The following is an 18,308-nucleotide window of genomic DNA, read 5'->3' on the forward strand; positions in this document are numbered from 1 at the left end:
GATGGAAACCTGGTGATTAAGCTATAAAAACAAAATATTCTGTAGTTGCTGGAAATCCAGAGTAATATACACAAAATGCTGGTAGAACTGAGCAAGTCAGGCAGCATCTACGAAGGGGAATAAATAATCAGTGTTTTGGGCTGAGACATATCATCAGGATGGAAAAGAAGTCGGGGGGGGGGGAGTGAGGCAGAAGCCGGAATAATAAGGTGGGAGGGGAATAAGTACAAGCTGGAAAGTGATAGGGGAGGCCAGGTGAGGGAAAAGTGGGTGGGTGGGAGAATTAAGTTAGAAACTGGGAAAGATTAGGTAGAAGAGATAAAAGGTTGAGGAAGAAGAAATCTAATAGGAGAGGACAATGGACCACAGAAAAACAGAAATGAGAAGGACGAGGAGAACCAGAGGAATGTGATGGACAGGCGAGGGGTGAGAGGGTAACCAGAATGGAGAATGGAAAAAGAGAGAAGTGGGGAGGAGAGAGTAATTACCAGATGCTAGAGGGATCAATGCTTATGCTGTCAGGTTGGAGGCTACCAAGGCAGAATATGAGGTGTTGCTTCTCATATGAGGATTGTTCTTATTGTGGAGGTAGAGACAATGGACACACAAGTCAGAATGGGAATGGGAAGCTGAATTGAAATGGCAGCCACTGGCAGATCCTTTCTTTAGCAGTAGACAGCGCTCGATAAAGCAATCCCCCAATCTGTGTTGAGTCTCACAGATGTAGATGCAGCCACACTGGGAGCACCAGATACAACGGACTCACAGGCGAAGTGCTGCCTTACCGGGAAGGTCTATTTGGGGTCCTGAATGGTGATGAGGGAGGAGGTGTAGGGACAAGTGTAGCACTCGTTGTGCTTGCAACTTCCCTCGTCTGGTCTCAATGTGGAGGTAATGTCTCGAACTTACAGCAAAAGCTCATAACTTCTATCAGTGTTAGTTGTGCTTTTTGGAATTGCCAGGAAGATTCAAGATGGTTTATTTATGAAGTGATGTTATTTGCCTGGAACATAAATATTGGAACTGTTAAGCTAAAAGTCTTCTTTCTGTGTGAATTCTGTGACATTCTGTGCAAACATGGCATTGACACTTGAACTTCCAGTATATGCTATTGTGGCACCTTGCAATCTCCTTTGAAAAAATACCAGAATGTTGACCTGAAGCTCTATATGTTGGTTTCTCTCTCTAAATCATTTCAGCCAATTCATTCCAAAATATTAATTTCAATGGGCTCCTGAGCTAGTACTGGGCATTGGGGTAGGCAGCAGGTTGAAGGTGAGGGGGGCAACAGTAATTCCACTCAAAGACTTTCTAGTGTTTCATCCTTCCAAAATCTTCCACATTTCATTCTGGGACTCTTACTTTTGTGCAAAATTTAACTTTCAAATTGGACACCATATTCTGGTCCCAAGGTTGAATCCAGAGAATCCCAGAATGGTTATGGCACAGAAGAGGCCAGTTGACCTACAGAGTCTTGCTGGCCATATGCAAGAGTAATCTAACTAGTGGCACTCCCCCACACTTGGACCTGTCCTAATTTCCTTTTATTTTGTTGTGGTGTGATCATCTGTGTTTTTTGAACAACGAATATCAAAAATGCAATGCAGGTCAGCATAGATTGGTACATTGCTGAACAGATCAATGATTACAGTCTTAAGCTGATTATGCTACAATGATTATCATAGACTGCACCTCACAGAATACTGTTCTTGTCTACTGTAGCTCAGTGTATTGGACATACAACAATCTCAAAATTATTGGACATATAATAATTTGACATATAATAATCTGTTACAGTTCACAGCCTCATTAACTCAATTTGATCCTGCACTGTATGCTACGCCCATAAGGCCATTATTGATTACCCATCCCTAAGCTATCCCTGGATTGAGAGGCTTTGAGGCCATTGCTGAGAACACTTAGCCTTCAGCTACGTTGGTGGGTCAGGCAAGACTGGATAAAGAAGAGGCACCTGAACCAGGTGGGTTTCCATGACAGTAAGGTACTCTCATGGTAGTAAATTGTTTTATTTTGTAAATGCACAGTGGACCATGACCTGGACCCACCTGGATGTGAAGCATTAGGGGAATGTGTCCCTTTCATGGTGTTAGCTATCCAAACTGAATTTAAGCATAGTAAATACCTTGATGCCAAGTTAATGATGTGTCACAGCTTCCTAAGGCACTTTCACCAAACCAATATACACATCAGCTAGTATAACGTAGGACAAACTTATATACTATTAGTGAAAGCAGCCTTAAATTCCAGATTTATTTAATTTCTTCAATTTATATCCCCCAGATTTGAAATCCGGATCTACTGCAGTATTTTATATTTTCAAGTAGCTCTCAACGTTCACTGCTGGTGTTGTACTGCCATCTTTAATTCATTTACTTCAAGCTGTGAGAAGGAAAGTGCAATCTCCTGTCTGTTTGGCAACAGTTCAGTTACAAATTGCAAAAGGACCATGAAGTCAGACATCACAAGCTGTGGCAATGTTCCCACTCTGGTATTTATTTGTTTACTTTAAACTAATGAACTGGTAAGGAAATGATTTTAATGATAATTAAGATCTGCAGCTCAAAAGCTTCTGTGCAGGCTCAAAATGCATCCACATTGTTGCAAGGCAAGAGCAGCCAATCTGCCTGCTTCCCAGATTCACAGAGGGAGTCAGGCAATAGCTCAGGTTCCAAGTTGCACACCTAATTCCTGACTAATTAGATTGTGTTTTCCTTCTAATTTTCTCCTCTTTTAAGAGTGCTGACACATTGTGAGGTACCGTCTGCCTGCCACACACAACTTATGGAAAATGAACCAAGTTAGCATTCTTCTAAATGAGCCAAATCAGTGAACAGCAATAAACTTCTAATTCAGCCAACATCAGAGCCAACCCATTTCCTCCTCCAATGTTTGTAATTCAAAGCTTTAATCTTCTTGCTGTTGCAGTGGTTGAATGTGTCCAGATCAACCCAATCTGGCACTTAAATTCTGGATGTGTGTATTGTGATTAGTGAAGGATATATGCACTCCATCCAGCCAAAACCAATTATTTCAGATTAGAATCACTCACTGCTGGCATTCATTGCATTGTCTCTCCGACATTACAGCAGCAATATGGGCTCAGATCTCAGGAACAAATCCAGTGTCTAAGCAAAACGCCTCTCTAAGTAAATGACGAACTGTTTTCCGCAATTTCTGACTTAGAGATGTTTGGCAAACAAAGGATATTGGCACACTGTTTATTGGCTTACCTCGAATGGTACAATAGATCTATTGACAAAGAGTGATTGAGAATGAGAATAAGTGAAGTTTCTGCAAGCAAGCTGAATACATCTGCTTATCTGTGGACAAAAATAAATTCATAGCTCTTATTTTCCCTCAAGTCTGTCCTGTAGCATAGTGAGAACTATTTAAAGCTGCCTTTTTTCCATTTTTCCAGGGTATTAAAACCGTATGGACAGGTGAGATAGCATTAGACAAAGAGATTCCTTGAGCAGGACTGGGTGGCAATACACTGATTACATTTGATTGATGGGAGTAAAATGAAATATGACACTTCCTTAAGATTTGGTCAGAAATCTCCCATTGTGCATCTTGGACTGATTAACCGGTTCAGTGGATTCAAATGAACCCTCTTGACTAAATTGAGGTGGACTATGAGGTTTTCAGCTCAGAGTGCACATCATTGGCTTGATCTCTTTTCCCTTCAGTGCATCTCCCTAACTTTCCCATGCCAATTTGTAAATATACTGAGACGTTCAGTAGTCTTAGACATAATTTTGAACATCCACTGTCAATATAGGACAGCAGGATGAAGTTTTAAATCTTCACATAGCCATCAAAATAGCGGCCAGCCCTTTTTTTCTGAGACCTATCCCTCAGGTCAGTGCCATCCAATGAAGTTGTCAGGCAGTGCTGGCTCCATAAAGGTGAAGCATTGGAGTGAGTTCCCAGGAAACAGACAGGCAACATGAGAAATGTCTTTTTGTGACCAATAACTCCCTGGACATTGAGGAAGTAGAAAACCTTCTTGCTGATGAACTTTGGATGTCCAGTCCCTATATACCTCCATCCCCACCAGGAAGGTCTCAAAGCTCTACGCTTCTTTTTGGATTCCAAACCTAATCAGTTCCCCTCTACCACAACTCTCCTCCATCTAGTGGAATTAGTCCTTACCCTTAATAATTTCTCCTTTGGCTTCTCCCACTTCCTCCAAACTAAAGGTGTAGCTATGGGCACCCGTATGGGTCCCAGCTATGCCTGCCTTTTTGTTGGCTTTGTGGAACAATCCATGTTCCAAGCCTATACTGGCATCTGTCCCCCACTTTTCCTTCGCTACATCGACAACTGCATTGGTGCTGCTTCCTGCACGCATGCTGAGCTCATTGACTTCATTAACTTTGCCTCCAACTTTCACCCTGCCTTCAAATTTACCTGGTCCATTTCCGACACCTCCCTCCCCTTTCTTGATCTTTCTGTCTCTATCTCTGGAGACAGCTTATCTACTGATGTCCACTTTCAGCCTACGGACTCTCACAGCTACTTGGACTATTTCTCTTCCCACCCTATCTCTTGCAAAAATGCCATCCCCTTCTCGCAATTCCTCCATCTCCGCCGCATCTGCTTTCAGGATGAGGCTTTTCATTCCAGGACGAAGGAGATATTTTCCTTTTTTAAAGAAAGGGGCTTCTCTTCCTCCACCCTCAACTCTGCTCTCAAATGCATCTCTCCCATTTCACGCACATCTGCTCCCACCCCATCCTCCCGCCACCCCACTAGGGATAGGGTCTCCTTGTCCTCACCTACCACCCCACCAGCCTCCGGGTCCAACATATAATTCTCCGTAACTTCTGCCACCTCCAACGGGATCCCACCAGCAAGTACATCTTTCCCTCTCTCCCCCTCTGCTTTCTGCAGGGATTGCTCCCTACGAGACTCCCTTGTCCAATCATCCCCCCCATCCCTTCCCACAGATCTCCCTCCTGGCACTCAACCTTGTAAGCGGAACAAGTGCCCTTACATTTCCTCCCTCACCATCATTCAGGGCCCCAGACAGTCCTTCCAGGTGAGGCAACGCTTCACCTGTGAGTCGGCTGGGGTGATATGCTGCATCCGATGCTCCCAGTGTGGCCTTCTATATATTGGCAAGACCCGACGCAGACTGAGAGACCGTTTTGCTGAACACCTACGCTCTGTCCGCCAGAGAAAGCAGGATCTCCCAGTGGCTATATATTTTAATTCCACGTCCCATTCCCATTCTGATATGTCTATCCACGGCCTCCTCTACTGTCAAGATGAAGCCACACTCAGGTTGGAGGAACAACATCTTATATTCCTTCTGGGTAGCCTCCAACCTGATGGCATGAACATTGACTTCTCTAACTTCCGTTAATGCCCCTCCTCCCCTTCTGACCCCATCCCTTGATTTTTTCCCCCTTTCTTTCTCTCTCTTTTTTCTTCCTCTGTCCCTCTCACTATATCTTCTTCTGGTACTCCCCTACCCCTTTCTTTCTCCCTAGGCCTCCCGTCCCATGATCCTCCAGCCTTGTATCCCTCTTGCCAATCAACTGTCCAGCTCTTATCTCTATCCCTCCCCCTCCTGTCTTCTCCTATCATTTCAGATCTCCCCCTCCCCCTCCCACTTTCAAATCTCTTACTGTCTCTTTTTTCAGTTAGTCCTGACGAAAGGTCTCGGCCTGAAACGTCGACTGACCCTCTTCCTATAGATGCTGCCTGGCCTGCTGCGCTCCACCAGCATTTTGTGTGTGTTGCTTGAATTTCCAGCATCTGCAGATTTCCTCGTGTTTACTGATGAACTGTGCAGTTTTCTTGAAGGGAGCCCTTATGGGCCTATTAATGAACTTAATTACAGCTCAGATCGCAGGGAAGTCAACAATGCTGCCGAATCTCTCTGCACCAAGTCCTCACAAAAATCAAAAGACATGAAGTCACCTCTCAGTGAGTAAAGAACCTGGGTGACCCCTAATGTGGTGACCAAGCTGAGATATGCAGTAGAAGCAAGCAATAGCTGCTTGGAATGAACCTTAAACTAGGAGGCTGAGAGTTTTCATGAGGCTGACCTGCATTGTGAGAGCTGTCTAGGCCCATGAGCACAGTTGAACGTGATCCTGCAGAAGGTCATAGACCTGAGTGGTGTACGCCTTTGGAGATCTGCATATATCAGGTGGAATACTGTCTCAAAACACTCTGGATTGGGTCTTCATGAGTACATTCAGGCATCTGCTATCTTGATTTCTCCTTGACCCACACCAAGTTTCCAACAAGGCCTAGGACAAAGCTTCTATTCGAATAATATGACTATCCAATGCACCCACTAAATCAATTGCTCACTAGTTAAGGAACAAGCATTCCTGAGGATTTTAGAAATACTTTTGTAGACAGCTGCCAGTTCTGGTGTTGCTGGCAAAGTTTCTCAATCCTTGCAGAAAAATTCTTTTGACTGATATTTAAAGAAAGTGCATAATTCTACTTTTCCTGTGACTCTTAAACAACAGATGTTTTCTACAGCACTGAGAACCATCTTAAGGCCAAATATTTGAAATATACATTTCACAAACTTTAACTTCACCTGTTGTGTGTGACACTGAAAAAACAAGCGCACTAAGATGGATTTTGGACCAGAGACCCTGGTCCAGCTTTCCATTTGGTGTAACTTCAACCCGAAATTGTAATGTGATGTGATGTACTACATATTCAAATGACTCATGATCGCATAGTGCTGAAAACTCAAACAAGTTCAAGGCATGACATGCCCTCTTCTCATTGTTACCATCAGGAGGGAGGTGCAGGAGCCTGAAGGCACACACTCAGCGATTCAGGAACAGCTTCTTCCCCTCTGCCATATGATTCTTAAATGGACATTGAACCCATGAACACTACCTCAATACTTTTTTTATGTTTCTGCACTACCTATTTTAACTGAACTATTCAATATACAGTACATACAATTACTGTAATTAATTTTTCTATATTTATCATATATTGTATTGTATTGCTGCTGCAAAGTTAACAAATTTCACAACATATGCCAGCGATATGAAAGCTGATTTTGAAATTATGGGAAGGTGCAGAAACAAAAGTGATATCATAGTGGGAAACTTCCTTAATACAAGAAGAGTAGATGTGGTGGGAGCAACACACTGGAGGAACTCAGCAGGTCAGGCAGCATCCGTGGAAACGATGAGTCGACGTTTCGGGCCGGAACCCTTCGTCAGGACTGAAGAGGGAAGGGGCAGAGGCCCTATAAAGAAGGTGGGGGAGGGTTGGAAGTAGAAGGCTGGTAGCTTCAGTTGAAAAACCAGTAATTTGAAAGACAAAGGGGTGGGGGAGGGGAAGCAGGGAGGTGATAGGCAGGAAAACAATAAATAGTAGAAGGAGGCGGAACCATGAGGGAAGCGATAGGCAGCTGGGAGAGGGGGCAAGGTGACATAGGGATAGGGGAAGGGAGGGGGAGGGAATTACCGGAGGTTGGAGAATTCTATGTTCATACCAAGGGGCTGGAGACTACCTAGATGGCATATGAGGTGTTGCTCCTCCAATCTGAGTTTAGCCTCATCATGGCAGTAGAGGAGGCCATGTATGGACATATCTGAATGGGAAAGGGAAGCAGAGTTGAAGTGGGTGGCTACCGGGAGATCCTATCTGTTGTGGCGGAATTCTCCAACTTCCAGTAATTCTCTCCCCCTCCCTTCATCTATCCCTATTTCACTCTTCCCCCTCCCCCAGCTGCCTATCACCTCCCTCATGGTTCCACCTCCTTCTACTACTCATTGTTTTCCAGCCTATCACCTCCCTGCTTCCCCTCCCCCACCCCTTTGTCTTTCAAATTACTGGTTTTTCAACTGAAGCTACCAGCCTTCTACTTCCAACCCTCCCCCACCTTCTTTATAGGGCCTCTGCCCCTTCCCTCTTCAGTCCTGACAAAGGGTTCTGGCCCAAAACGTCGACTCATCGTTTCCACGGATGCTGCCCGACCTGCTAAGTTCCTCCAGTGTGTTGTGAGTGTTGCTTTGATCCCAGCATCTGCAGATTATTTTGTGTTTAGATGTGGTGGGGTTCCTTAGTGCATCCAAGAGGGGTTCTTGAAATAGTATGCTGAGAATCCAACTAGAGGAAAGAAAAAACTTATGTTTTCCAGAATTTAAATGAAAGAAAAACAAGGGAGCCCGGAAAACATGTATATTTTGTTTTACTTTAGTGAGGCGTGCACATATGTTGTGGTGGTATAATGGCATATACCATTCACGTACATTTACATAAAGCCCGAAATGAATTATGTCAGCAACAAAGGATGCTTAATCAAATAATATATTTACAATACTACTGAAATATTAAATACACAAAAATACATAACAAAAGCAAGGCCAGGTGATAAATGTGATAGTGGGTGAACATTCTGGGAACAGTGACCACAACTGATTATGTTTAATGATGGTTATGAGTTAAGGATATCATTGGCTCTTGCAGGAAAGTGCTAAACTGGAAGACAAATTACATCAGGATAAGGTAGCAGATATGGCACGTTGATTGGGAGCAGCTGCTGTCAGACAAGTCCCCGTCCGACATGTGGGAATTGTTTAAAGAGCAGCTGAACAGAGTTCAGGATCAGCATATTCTGGTAAGGAGCAAGGACAAGGATGGTAAGGTTAGATGGCCTGAGAGATCAGGAGAAAAATTAAGTATATGTAAGTTTTAGAAAACTAAAACCAGACTGAGCCCTTGTGGAATATAAAATAGCAGGAAAGTGCTCAAGCAAGCAATTAGGAAGGCCAAAGGGGGGCATGAAATGTCCTTTGTGAGCAGGGTCAAGGAGAATCCCAAAGAAATTTATATTTCCATAAAATGTAAGAGAAAGAGGATAACTAAGGAGAGGGTATCCTCTCACAAGGATAAAGGAGGGGATTTGAGCTTAGAGCAAGAGGTTGAGGTTCTAAATAAGTGCTTGGTGGCAATACTTATGGAGAAGGATTTGGAGGATAGTGAAAACAGAGTGGAGCATGCTAATGTTCTGGGACATTTTGAGATTAAGGAGGAGGTAGTATTGGGTCTTCTAAAAAGCAAAGAGGTGAATTAGACCCCAGGCCTGATATCATATATCCCAGAATATCAGAAAAATCAAGTGAAGAGATTGCTGAAGGTTTGACAAATATTTTTGTGTTCTGAGTAGGAACAGATAATGTCCCAAAGGACTGAAAGTGGCAAATGTTGTCCTCTTGTTCAAGGAAAATTTCTTGCTTCAAGCAAGCTTCAATCATTCCAGTGTCCAAGAAGAATGTGGTATCCTGTCTCAATGACTATCGTCCAGTAGCACTTACAACCAGTGATGAAATGCTTTGATAGGTTGGTCAGGAAGCATATCAACTCTTGCTTGACAAGTGACTTGGTTCTGCACCAATCTGCTTACACCACAGGTCAATAAAAGATGCTAATTCATTGGCGCTTCACTCACGTCTGGAACATCTGGACAATGAAGATGCATAAATCAGGATGCTTTTCACTGACTACAGCTCAGCGTTCAACACCATCATCCTCCTGGAAACTTATCACTAAGCTGCAAGACCTGGGCCTCGTTACCTTTCTTTGCAGCTGAATCTTCAACTTCCTCACTGGCAGACCCCAATTAAAATGGACTGGCGACAACATCTCCTTCACACTCACCCTCAACACAGGAGAACCACAGTCTGTACTCACTTTATACCTATGATTGTGTAGCTAAGTATAGCTCCAACGCTGTATTTAAGTTCGTTGACAAGACTGTTGTTGGCCAAATCAGAGGTGGCCAAGTGAGAAATTGGCATACGGGAGGGAGATTGAAAATCTGGTTGAATGTTGCCACAGCAACAACCTCTTACTCAACATCAGCAAAACCAAAGCGCTGATTATCAACTACAGCAGAAAGAACCTGGGAGGTCCATAAACTAGTTGTCGTTGGAGGAATGGAGGAGAAGGTGGTCAGTAGCTTTAAATTCCTTTGTGTTATCATATAAGAGGATCTATCCTGGGACCATCAGAAAACAGGCACACCGACACCTTTACTTTCTTAGAAGTTTGTATAGATTTGGCATTTCACCAAAAATTTTGACATATGTCTATAGCTGCACAGTGGAGAGTATCCTAACTGATCGCACCAGGGCCTGGTATGGAAATACCAATGGCCATGGACAGAAAAGACTACAGAAAGTGGTGGATACAGCCCAGTCCATCACAGGCGACACCCTCCCCATAAATGAATGTGTTTACATGGAGCATTGCCACAAGAAAACAGCATCCACCAGCAGAGAGATGATGGCTAATAAAACACACCAGGAGGCTAAATGAATTCCCTTCAAACCTCACTGATTTTTATTAATGCACCATAGAAAGCATCCTACATTGATACATCAGAGCAACTGTTCTGCCTGTGACCACAAGAAACTACAGAGAACTGTGGATGCAACTCAACACATCATGGAAACCAGCCTCCCTTCCATGGACTCTTGTCTATACTTCTTGCTTCCTTGGGAAAGCAGTCAGAATAATCCAGGACCCCACATCCCCCAGACATGCAGAAGATACAACAGCCTGAAAACACATACCATCAAGCTGAAAGACAACTTCTATTCTACTGTGATATATAGGCATCTGTAGTCTCATGAGACCATGGATTTGTGCCTTGGAAGGTTTCCAGGGCGCAGGTCTGGGCAAGGTTGTATGGAAGACCGGCAGTTGCCCATGCTGCAAGTCTCCCCTCTTCACGCCACCGACGTTGTCCAAGGGAAGGACACTAGGGCCAATACAGCTTTGGCACCAGTGTCGTCGCAGAGCAATGTGTGGTAAAGTGCCTTGCTCAAGGACACAACATGCTGCCTCAGCTGACGTTTGAACTAGCGACCTTCAGATCACTAGACCGACGTCGTAACCACTTAGCCATACGCCAACACTCTACTGTAATAAGACCATTGAATAGTTGCCTGGTATAATGGACACTTAACCTCGTAATCTACCTCATTGTAACCTTGCACTCTACTGTCTACCTGCACTGCACTTTCTCTGTAACTAACACTTTATTCTGCATTGTTAATATTTTACTTGTACTAGCTCAATATATTGTTGAAATGAATTGCTCTGTATGAACAATAAGCAAGACATTTTCTCACTGTGTCTCACTACATGTGACAATAATAAACCACTTTTTCAATTTAGCACTTCAGTGGAGGTGGGCCAGTGGTAGGGAAGCAGTGAGTCAGTTCAGCTCAAATAAGTGAACACTGTTCTTTGGACAACAACTCCAGGGAATCTCTACTCCCTTTGTTTCAAACTCTGGCTATGGGTATGCTTCAGATATTATACAAAAAGGTCTGGCTAGCCAATTCTATTGGTTGTTTTTATAGATCAAACCTTAGTCTATAACTTTACCCTGCAAACCTCCAGATAATCATTTGCCCAACTTCGTTTATTCTTTATGGATTGCAAAATTTTCTTAAACTTTCACATGTCTCAGTGTTGATGTGAATAACATAAGCCAACTAACAAGTTCTTAACGATATGGTATGTTGAAAAGGCAAATGTATCTCTTTTTAATAATTCGACATTCTAATCTCACTAATTGGTACGAGTTAATTTGGGGTTTCTATTTCTTTTCTAATATTACATTGCCCTTCCTTTTTGAATCCTCTCTTCACTACTCACTGATGAGCACCTGGGTGGGCAAACCCACCTTGAGCTCAGTAAATGTCTTTTCTCCAACAGCTACTTCCTTCAGTCGGGAATAGAAATCCTTGACTCCGAGTCGGAAGGCAATGAATTCAAGTCGTACTCTGGAGAGGCAGAATATAATGAAATGAGAGAGACAATGCTTTTCTGTCTTTCAAGTCAAGTGAAGTGGTTTATTGTCATGTGCACAAGTACATTAGGTACAGGTGCAATGGGAAACCTGTTTGCAGCTTGTTCAGCTCCACTGAACTGTACAGTATATAGGTTCAGCACCACTGAAGTGTACAGTATATAGGTTCAGCTCCACTGAACTGTACAGTATATAGGTTCAGCACCACTGAAGTGTACAGTATATAGGTTCAGCACCACTGAAGTGTACAGTATATAGGTTCAGCTCCACTGAACTGTACAGTATATAGGTTCAGCTCCACTGAACTGTACAGTATATAGGTTCAGCACCATTGAAAGGTACAGTATATAGGTTCAGCTCCACTGAAATGTACAGTATATAGGTTCAGCACCACTGAAGTGTACAGTATATAGGTTCAGCACCATTGAAAGGTACAGTATATAGGTTCAGCACCACTGGTGTACAGTATATAGGTTCAGCACCACTGAAAGGTACAGTATATAGGTTCAGCACCACTGAAGTGTACAGTATATAGGTTCAGCTCCACTGAACTGTACAGTATATAGGTTCAGCTCCACTGAAGTGTACAGTATATAGGTTCAGCTCCACTGAACTGTACAGTATATAGGTTCAGCACCATTGAAAGGTACAGTATATAGGTTCAGCTCCACTGAAATGTACAGTATATAGGTTCAGCACCACTGAACTGTACCGTATATAGGTTCAGCACCACTGAAAGATACAGTATATAGGTTCAGCACCACTGAACTGTACAGTATATAGGTTCAGCACCACTGAAGTGTACAGTATATAGGTTCAGCACCATTGAAAGGTACAGTATATAGGTTCAGCACCACTGAAAGATACAGTATATAGGTTCAGCACCACTGAACTGTACAGTATATAGGTTCAGCACCACTGAAGTGTACAGTATATAGGTTCAGCTCCACTGAAATGTACAGTATATAGGTTCAGCACCACTGAAGTGTACAGTATATAGGTTCAGCACCATTGAAAGGTACAGTATATAGGTTCAGCACCACTGGTGTACAGTATATAGGTTCAGCACCACTGAAAGGTACAGTATATAGGTTCAGCTCCACTGAAATGTACAATATTGTACAAAATGTACAATGTTCAGACAACACACAAAACATAAATCATACAAGACATGGAGAATAAAGAGGGTGCAAAAACAAGGCATTAGTGCAAAACAAAACACAATCAGAGAAAATCCATGAAAGTACAAAGGGTGGTCCACTGTGTTCCAAGGGTTGGGGTTGTGCAGATTAAGAACCTGATGGATGTAGGAAAGTAGCTATTCCTGAACTGGGCTTCTACACCTCCAACCTGATGGTAACAGCATGACCAGATGGTGGGAATCCTTAATGACAGATGCCGCCTTCTTGAGGGGTATATCCTACGTCAGTGATGGACTAGGTTGTGTCCTCTACTCTCTGCAGTCTCTTGTGTTTCTGTGCATTGAAAGCATTGTACCAAGCAAGGAATAATAAATACACTGACAACAATGCAATACAAATGTTACTTATCACTTTGCCACCCAAAGCCATTTCATTATATTGGACTTACTCCAGGCAGATGCCTCACTATCTATGGAGTTGTGAATGAAATAAAACACTGTTCTGTTCTCACTTTGCACTGAAGCATTCCCACTTTTCACTTTGAGGGACAGAAGGCCACCTATCCAGCATCGGAAGACAGCTGACGTAGCATGCCACCCTCAGAATCCCTGGCCACAATGTACTGGGGCTGGGCTGATTGTCTTCTGACAACTATCGCCACATTCCAGTGGCTGCTTGCTGCTACACTCAAATGCTATCTTAATGTCAATACTCTCCATTCTCACTTGTTCTTGGGATTCAGAAAAGGCTGTGAAGAAACCTAACGGGAATGTTAAACAGGAGTTATTTGTTCCATAAAACAATTGGGCATAAAATATATTCTCACACCGTTCACAATAATTCTCAGGGCATCTTTGCCAAGTTCTGTCCTCAACCAGAATCATCAGGCTTATTATCGCTGGCATGTGTCTGGAATATGTCATTGGCATTTTTCTGATCCTGTGAATTGATGCCTCCATACCAGATGGTGATGTACCTAGTCAGAATTCTCTCCACAGCACACCTGTAGAAAATTGCTATAGTCTTTGGTGACGTACCAAATCTCCTCAGACTTGTAATGGAATATAGCTGTGGGCATGCCTTCTTCATAATTGCTTCAATATGTAGAGTCTAGGATAGATCTTCTGAGATGTTGACACCGAGGATGCTGACTCTTTCCACTTCTGAGCCCTCGATGAGGACTACTGTGTGTTTTCTTGACTTCCCCTTCCTGAAGTCCACAAGTAGTTCTTTGGTCTGACTGACATGAGTGCAAGGTTGCTGCTGCAACAGCACTCAACCAGCTGATCGATCGCAGTCCTGTACACTTCCTCATCACCACCTGAAATTCTGCCAACAACAGTTGTGTCATCAGCAAATTTATAGATGGGGTTTGTGTTGTGCCTAGCCACATTGTCACAAGAGTAGAGAGAGTATAGCCCTGGGCTAAGCTCACATCCTTGAGGTGCACCAGTGTCGATCGTCAGCGAGGAGGTGCGATTTCCAATACACACTGACTGTGATCTCAATGTGGCAGTTGAGGATCCAGTTGCAGAGGGAGGGTACAGAGCCCTGGTTTTGAAGATTGTTGATTAGTACAGAGGGTATGATGGTGTTAAACGCTGAGCTGTAATCAATAAACAGCGGCCTGAAGTAGGTACTACTGTTGTCCAGGTGGTTCAAGGTATGATTGCATCCACTGTAGAAGCCAATGAGATTGCCTCCAGCGTAGACCGATTATGGTGTAGGCAATTTGCAGCGAGTCCAGGTCCTTGCTCAGGCAGGAGTTTATTCTGGCTATGACCAACCCCTCAATGCACTTGATCGTAGTAGATGTGAGTGCAACTGAGCGATAATCATTCGGGCAGCTCACCCTACTCTTCAGGGGCACTAGTACGACTGCTGCCCTTAGGAAGCAGCTGGGAATCTCCAACTGCAGCAGTGAGGAACTGAAGATGTCCTTGAACACTCCAGCCTGCTGGTTGGCACAGGTTTTGAGTGCCCTGCCAGGTATACCATTGGGGCCTGACACCTAGTGAGGGTTCACCCTCTTGAAACGTGTTTCTAAGTTAGCTTCTGAGACAGATCTCACAGGGCCACCAGATCGTGCAGGGATTCACACAGGTATAGTTTCATTCACCCTTTCAAAATGTGTGTAAAAGCTCATCAGGGAATGAAGCATCACAGCCATTTATGATATTAAGGTTTTGCCTTGTTACAGCCTGCAGATCCTGCCATAGCTGACGTGATTAACGTTTGCCTCTAACTTCACTTGGAATTGCTTTTTTGTTCTGGCACCAAGAACTTCCTCATTGCTGCTGCCTCTCAACCATAGTAACTTCAGACTTCCACTTTTGCAACATGGTGACAATGTGGGAGTAATTCCGGGAAAGTTTCCAGCTAAATCTGTTTTTTCAATTTTAGATGACTTCTTTTTTAAACACTCCAGTTTGGCATCACATCTGTATACAAATGAACCGTGAGTAAAAATCATAGGTACCACATGGGCTAAAGTGCAGATTTGGAATGCAATTTTACTGTCACGTTTATTTCTTCAGAAACGCTTGTGGGGACTTACTCTGTGCAAATTAACTGTGGTGTCTTCTTCCTTATAATAGTAACTATTCTTACTGGCAGTAAAGTTGGTATATCATCATGAAGTGATGAAAGTGTGATATAAATCTTGAGGATTGTAAAGAGAACATTTGTAACAGAATATCCTCGCTCAGCAAGTTCCTTAGCTGAAGGGATTAACACAATTTCCCAAAGAGAAAAATGGTGCTTCCTATTTCTTTGACATAAAGAATGAACTGACTACTACAAACTATTCTGTGCTGACTGCTGGGACATAATGAATGAGGTTAATTGCAAATCAGGCTATAATGCATACTGTTCCAGCAGGGTGGATATGACTGCGTAGCTTCACAATGAACAGACGCTGCAACAAACAGGTCACCTTGTCTGGCATCAAGCTTGATAACGTCGTATAAATTAGATTAACTTCCTCATCAAAATTATACTGATTTCCCAATTGGCAGCAACAGATAGTGAGAACAGCCAACAAGCAAGAAGGAAAAAAACAAAAAAAATTTCAATGATTTTACAGTGAACGTCAATGCCTAAACAGATGTTTGAAGATATGGGACAATTAAACACGCTTGCCAAGGCTACTCTGTGACCAGCTTTCAAATATGTAACACCATCAAGGACAAACAAACATACGGGAACACCATCACCTACACCTACAGGTTCCTCTCCAAGACAGACATCACACTGACTCGGAAATATATTCCTTATGGCTGGCTGTGAAATCCAGAAGCCCCTGTGTGACAATGCTGAGGAAGTACCTCATCAGAAGTCCTTCACTGCCGCCATCTTGATAATGAGGGGTAGGTATCGAACGCTGGTCTTGCCAGTGATTCCTGCATCCTGAAAATGATTTCAAAACTTTTCAACCTTCACTAACTTATTTAGCAGCTTTACCCTTTCCAAAATATTAATGGTGACATTTTAATGTTTCTGGGAATGAACCCAATATATTATAGCCCTTTAATCAGCTTCTGGTTACATTCCACATCAGGTGTATGTTCAGATTATGAATAAAACATCAGCTATGCATCTATGCCAAGCACTGGCTACAGTACACAGGTGTAATTACCTCTTCAAATGGCAGGGTAGGCCAACAAAAAGGAAACCATTATTAATTGCCAGGGTTAGAAAACATCAGATATTTTCACCGCTGTTAGTGTTTGGGATATATCACGAGCAGCATCCATAGTGTCTCCACTTTCCTGGAATTAGCACATTGTGCAGGAGACTACTTCATATTAATAATTCAGAAAGTGGACAGAATGAGGCAGAAGGGTGCACATAATTTTATTTGTAACAGAGTTCAGTGACTTTGTCCTGTTTATGTCAGTTAGCTGCTCTGTGATAATGGCTCAGTGGAGAAAATAACCCTTCTGGTTTTCACTGGTGTGTTAGGGTGTAATTAATGGGGTGAAGTGGGATCAGCCTAACAGAGACCAGAGACCAGAACAGCACTCTACAGGCCATTCAGCCCCTGTCCTGAAGTTGTTCTCATCTTTCAACCTACTCCAAGATCAACCTTATTTTTCTCTCCCGCCTACACAGCCCTGCATTTCTCTTCTACCCCTGTGCTTATCTAGGTGTCTCATAAATGCCCCGAACATATCTGCCTCTACCGTCACTCCTGGTAGCACATTCTGTGCATCTACCACTCTGTGTAAAGAAACTTACCTCTGATATCTTCCTCACTCCACTCCCCCCCTCATACTTTCCTCCAGACACTTTAAAATTATCCCCTCTCATATTAGACACTTCCACCCTGGGATAAAAGCACTGGCTGCCCACTCTATCTGAGCCTCTTATCAACTTATACACTTCTATCATACAAGGTGTATTTGTAATATTAATTGCACAAGCGACGCCTGTGGTTTCATGAATCTTATAGTCTGTTTTTACCCACAATACGAGTACAAGTTAAAATAGACACATGTTACTTCATGGAATATTACAAGGGAATGCCATGCTCCAAAATGAGAAAACATTAAAAGTTCAAGGTTCAAAGTAAATTTATATCAAAGTACATATATGTCACCATATACAATGCTGAGATTGATTTTCTTGTGGGCATACTCAATAAATCTATGATAGAACAATAACCCCAATAGAGTCAATGAAAGACCACACCAACTTGGGCATTCAACCAGTCTGCAAAAGACAACAAACTGTGCAAATACAAAAACAAATAAACAAATAAATAAATAATAAATAAGCAATAAATATCAAGAATGTAAGATGAAGGACACTTGAAAGTGAATCCATAGGTTATGGCAATATTTCAGTGATGGGGAAACTGAAGTTAAGTGAAGTTATCCCCTTTGGTTCAACAGCCTGATGATTATGGGGTAATAATTGTTCCTGAACCTGGTGCTGTGAGTCCTGAGGCTCCTGTATCTTCGTCCTGATGACAGCAGAGAGAAGAGAGCGTGTCCTGGGTGGTGGGGGTCCCTGATGGTGGGTGCTGCTTTCCCGCGACAACGTTTTGTGTAGATATGTTCAATGGTGGAAAGAGCTTTACCCTTGATGGATTAGACTGTATCTAGTACATTTTGTAGGATTTTCCATTCAAGGACACTTGTATTTCCATACAAGGCTGTGATGCAACCAGTCAATACACTCTCCACTACACATCTATGGAAGCTTGTCAAAGTTTTAGATTTCATGCTAAATTTTCACAAACTCCTAAGGAAGTAGAAGCACTGCCGTGCTTGCTTTGTAATTGCACTCATGTGCTGAGACATGACAGGTCGCCCAAGATA

General features: G+C 42.9%; 1 protein-coding gene across 1 annotated transcript in view; it reads right to left on the minus strand.

Moving 5' to 3' along the window:
- nmnat2 (nicotinamide nucleotide adenylyltransferase 2) overlaps nucleotides 1-18,308 on the minus strand; it is a 294,286-nt gene that overhangs the window by 195,705 nt on the left and 80,273 nt on the right. The gene's annotated exons all lie outside the window — the stretch shown is intronic.

This window comes from Mobula hypostoma, chromosome 12 (assembly GCF_963921235.1).
Source record: "Mobula hypostoma chromosome 12, sMobHyp1.1, whole genome shotgun sequence".
Lineage (NCBI taxonomy): Eukaryota > Metazoa > Chordata > Chondrichthyes > Myliobatiformes > Myliobatidae > Mobula > Mobula hypostoma.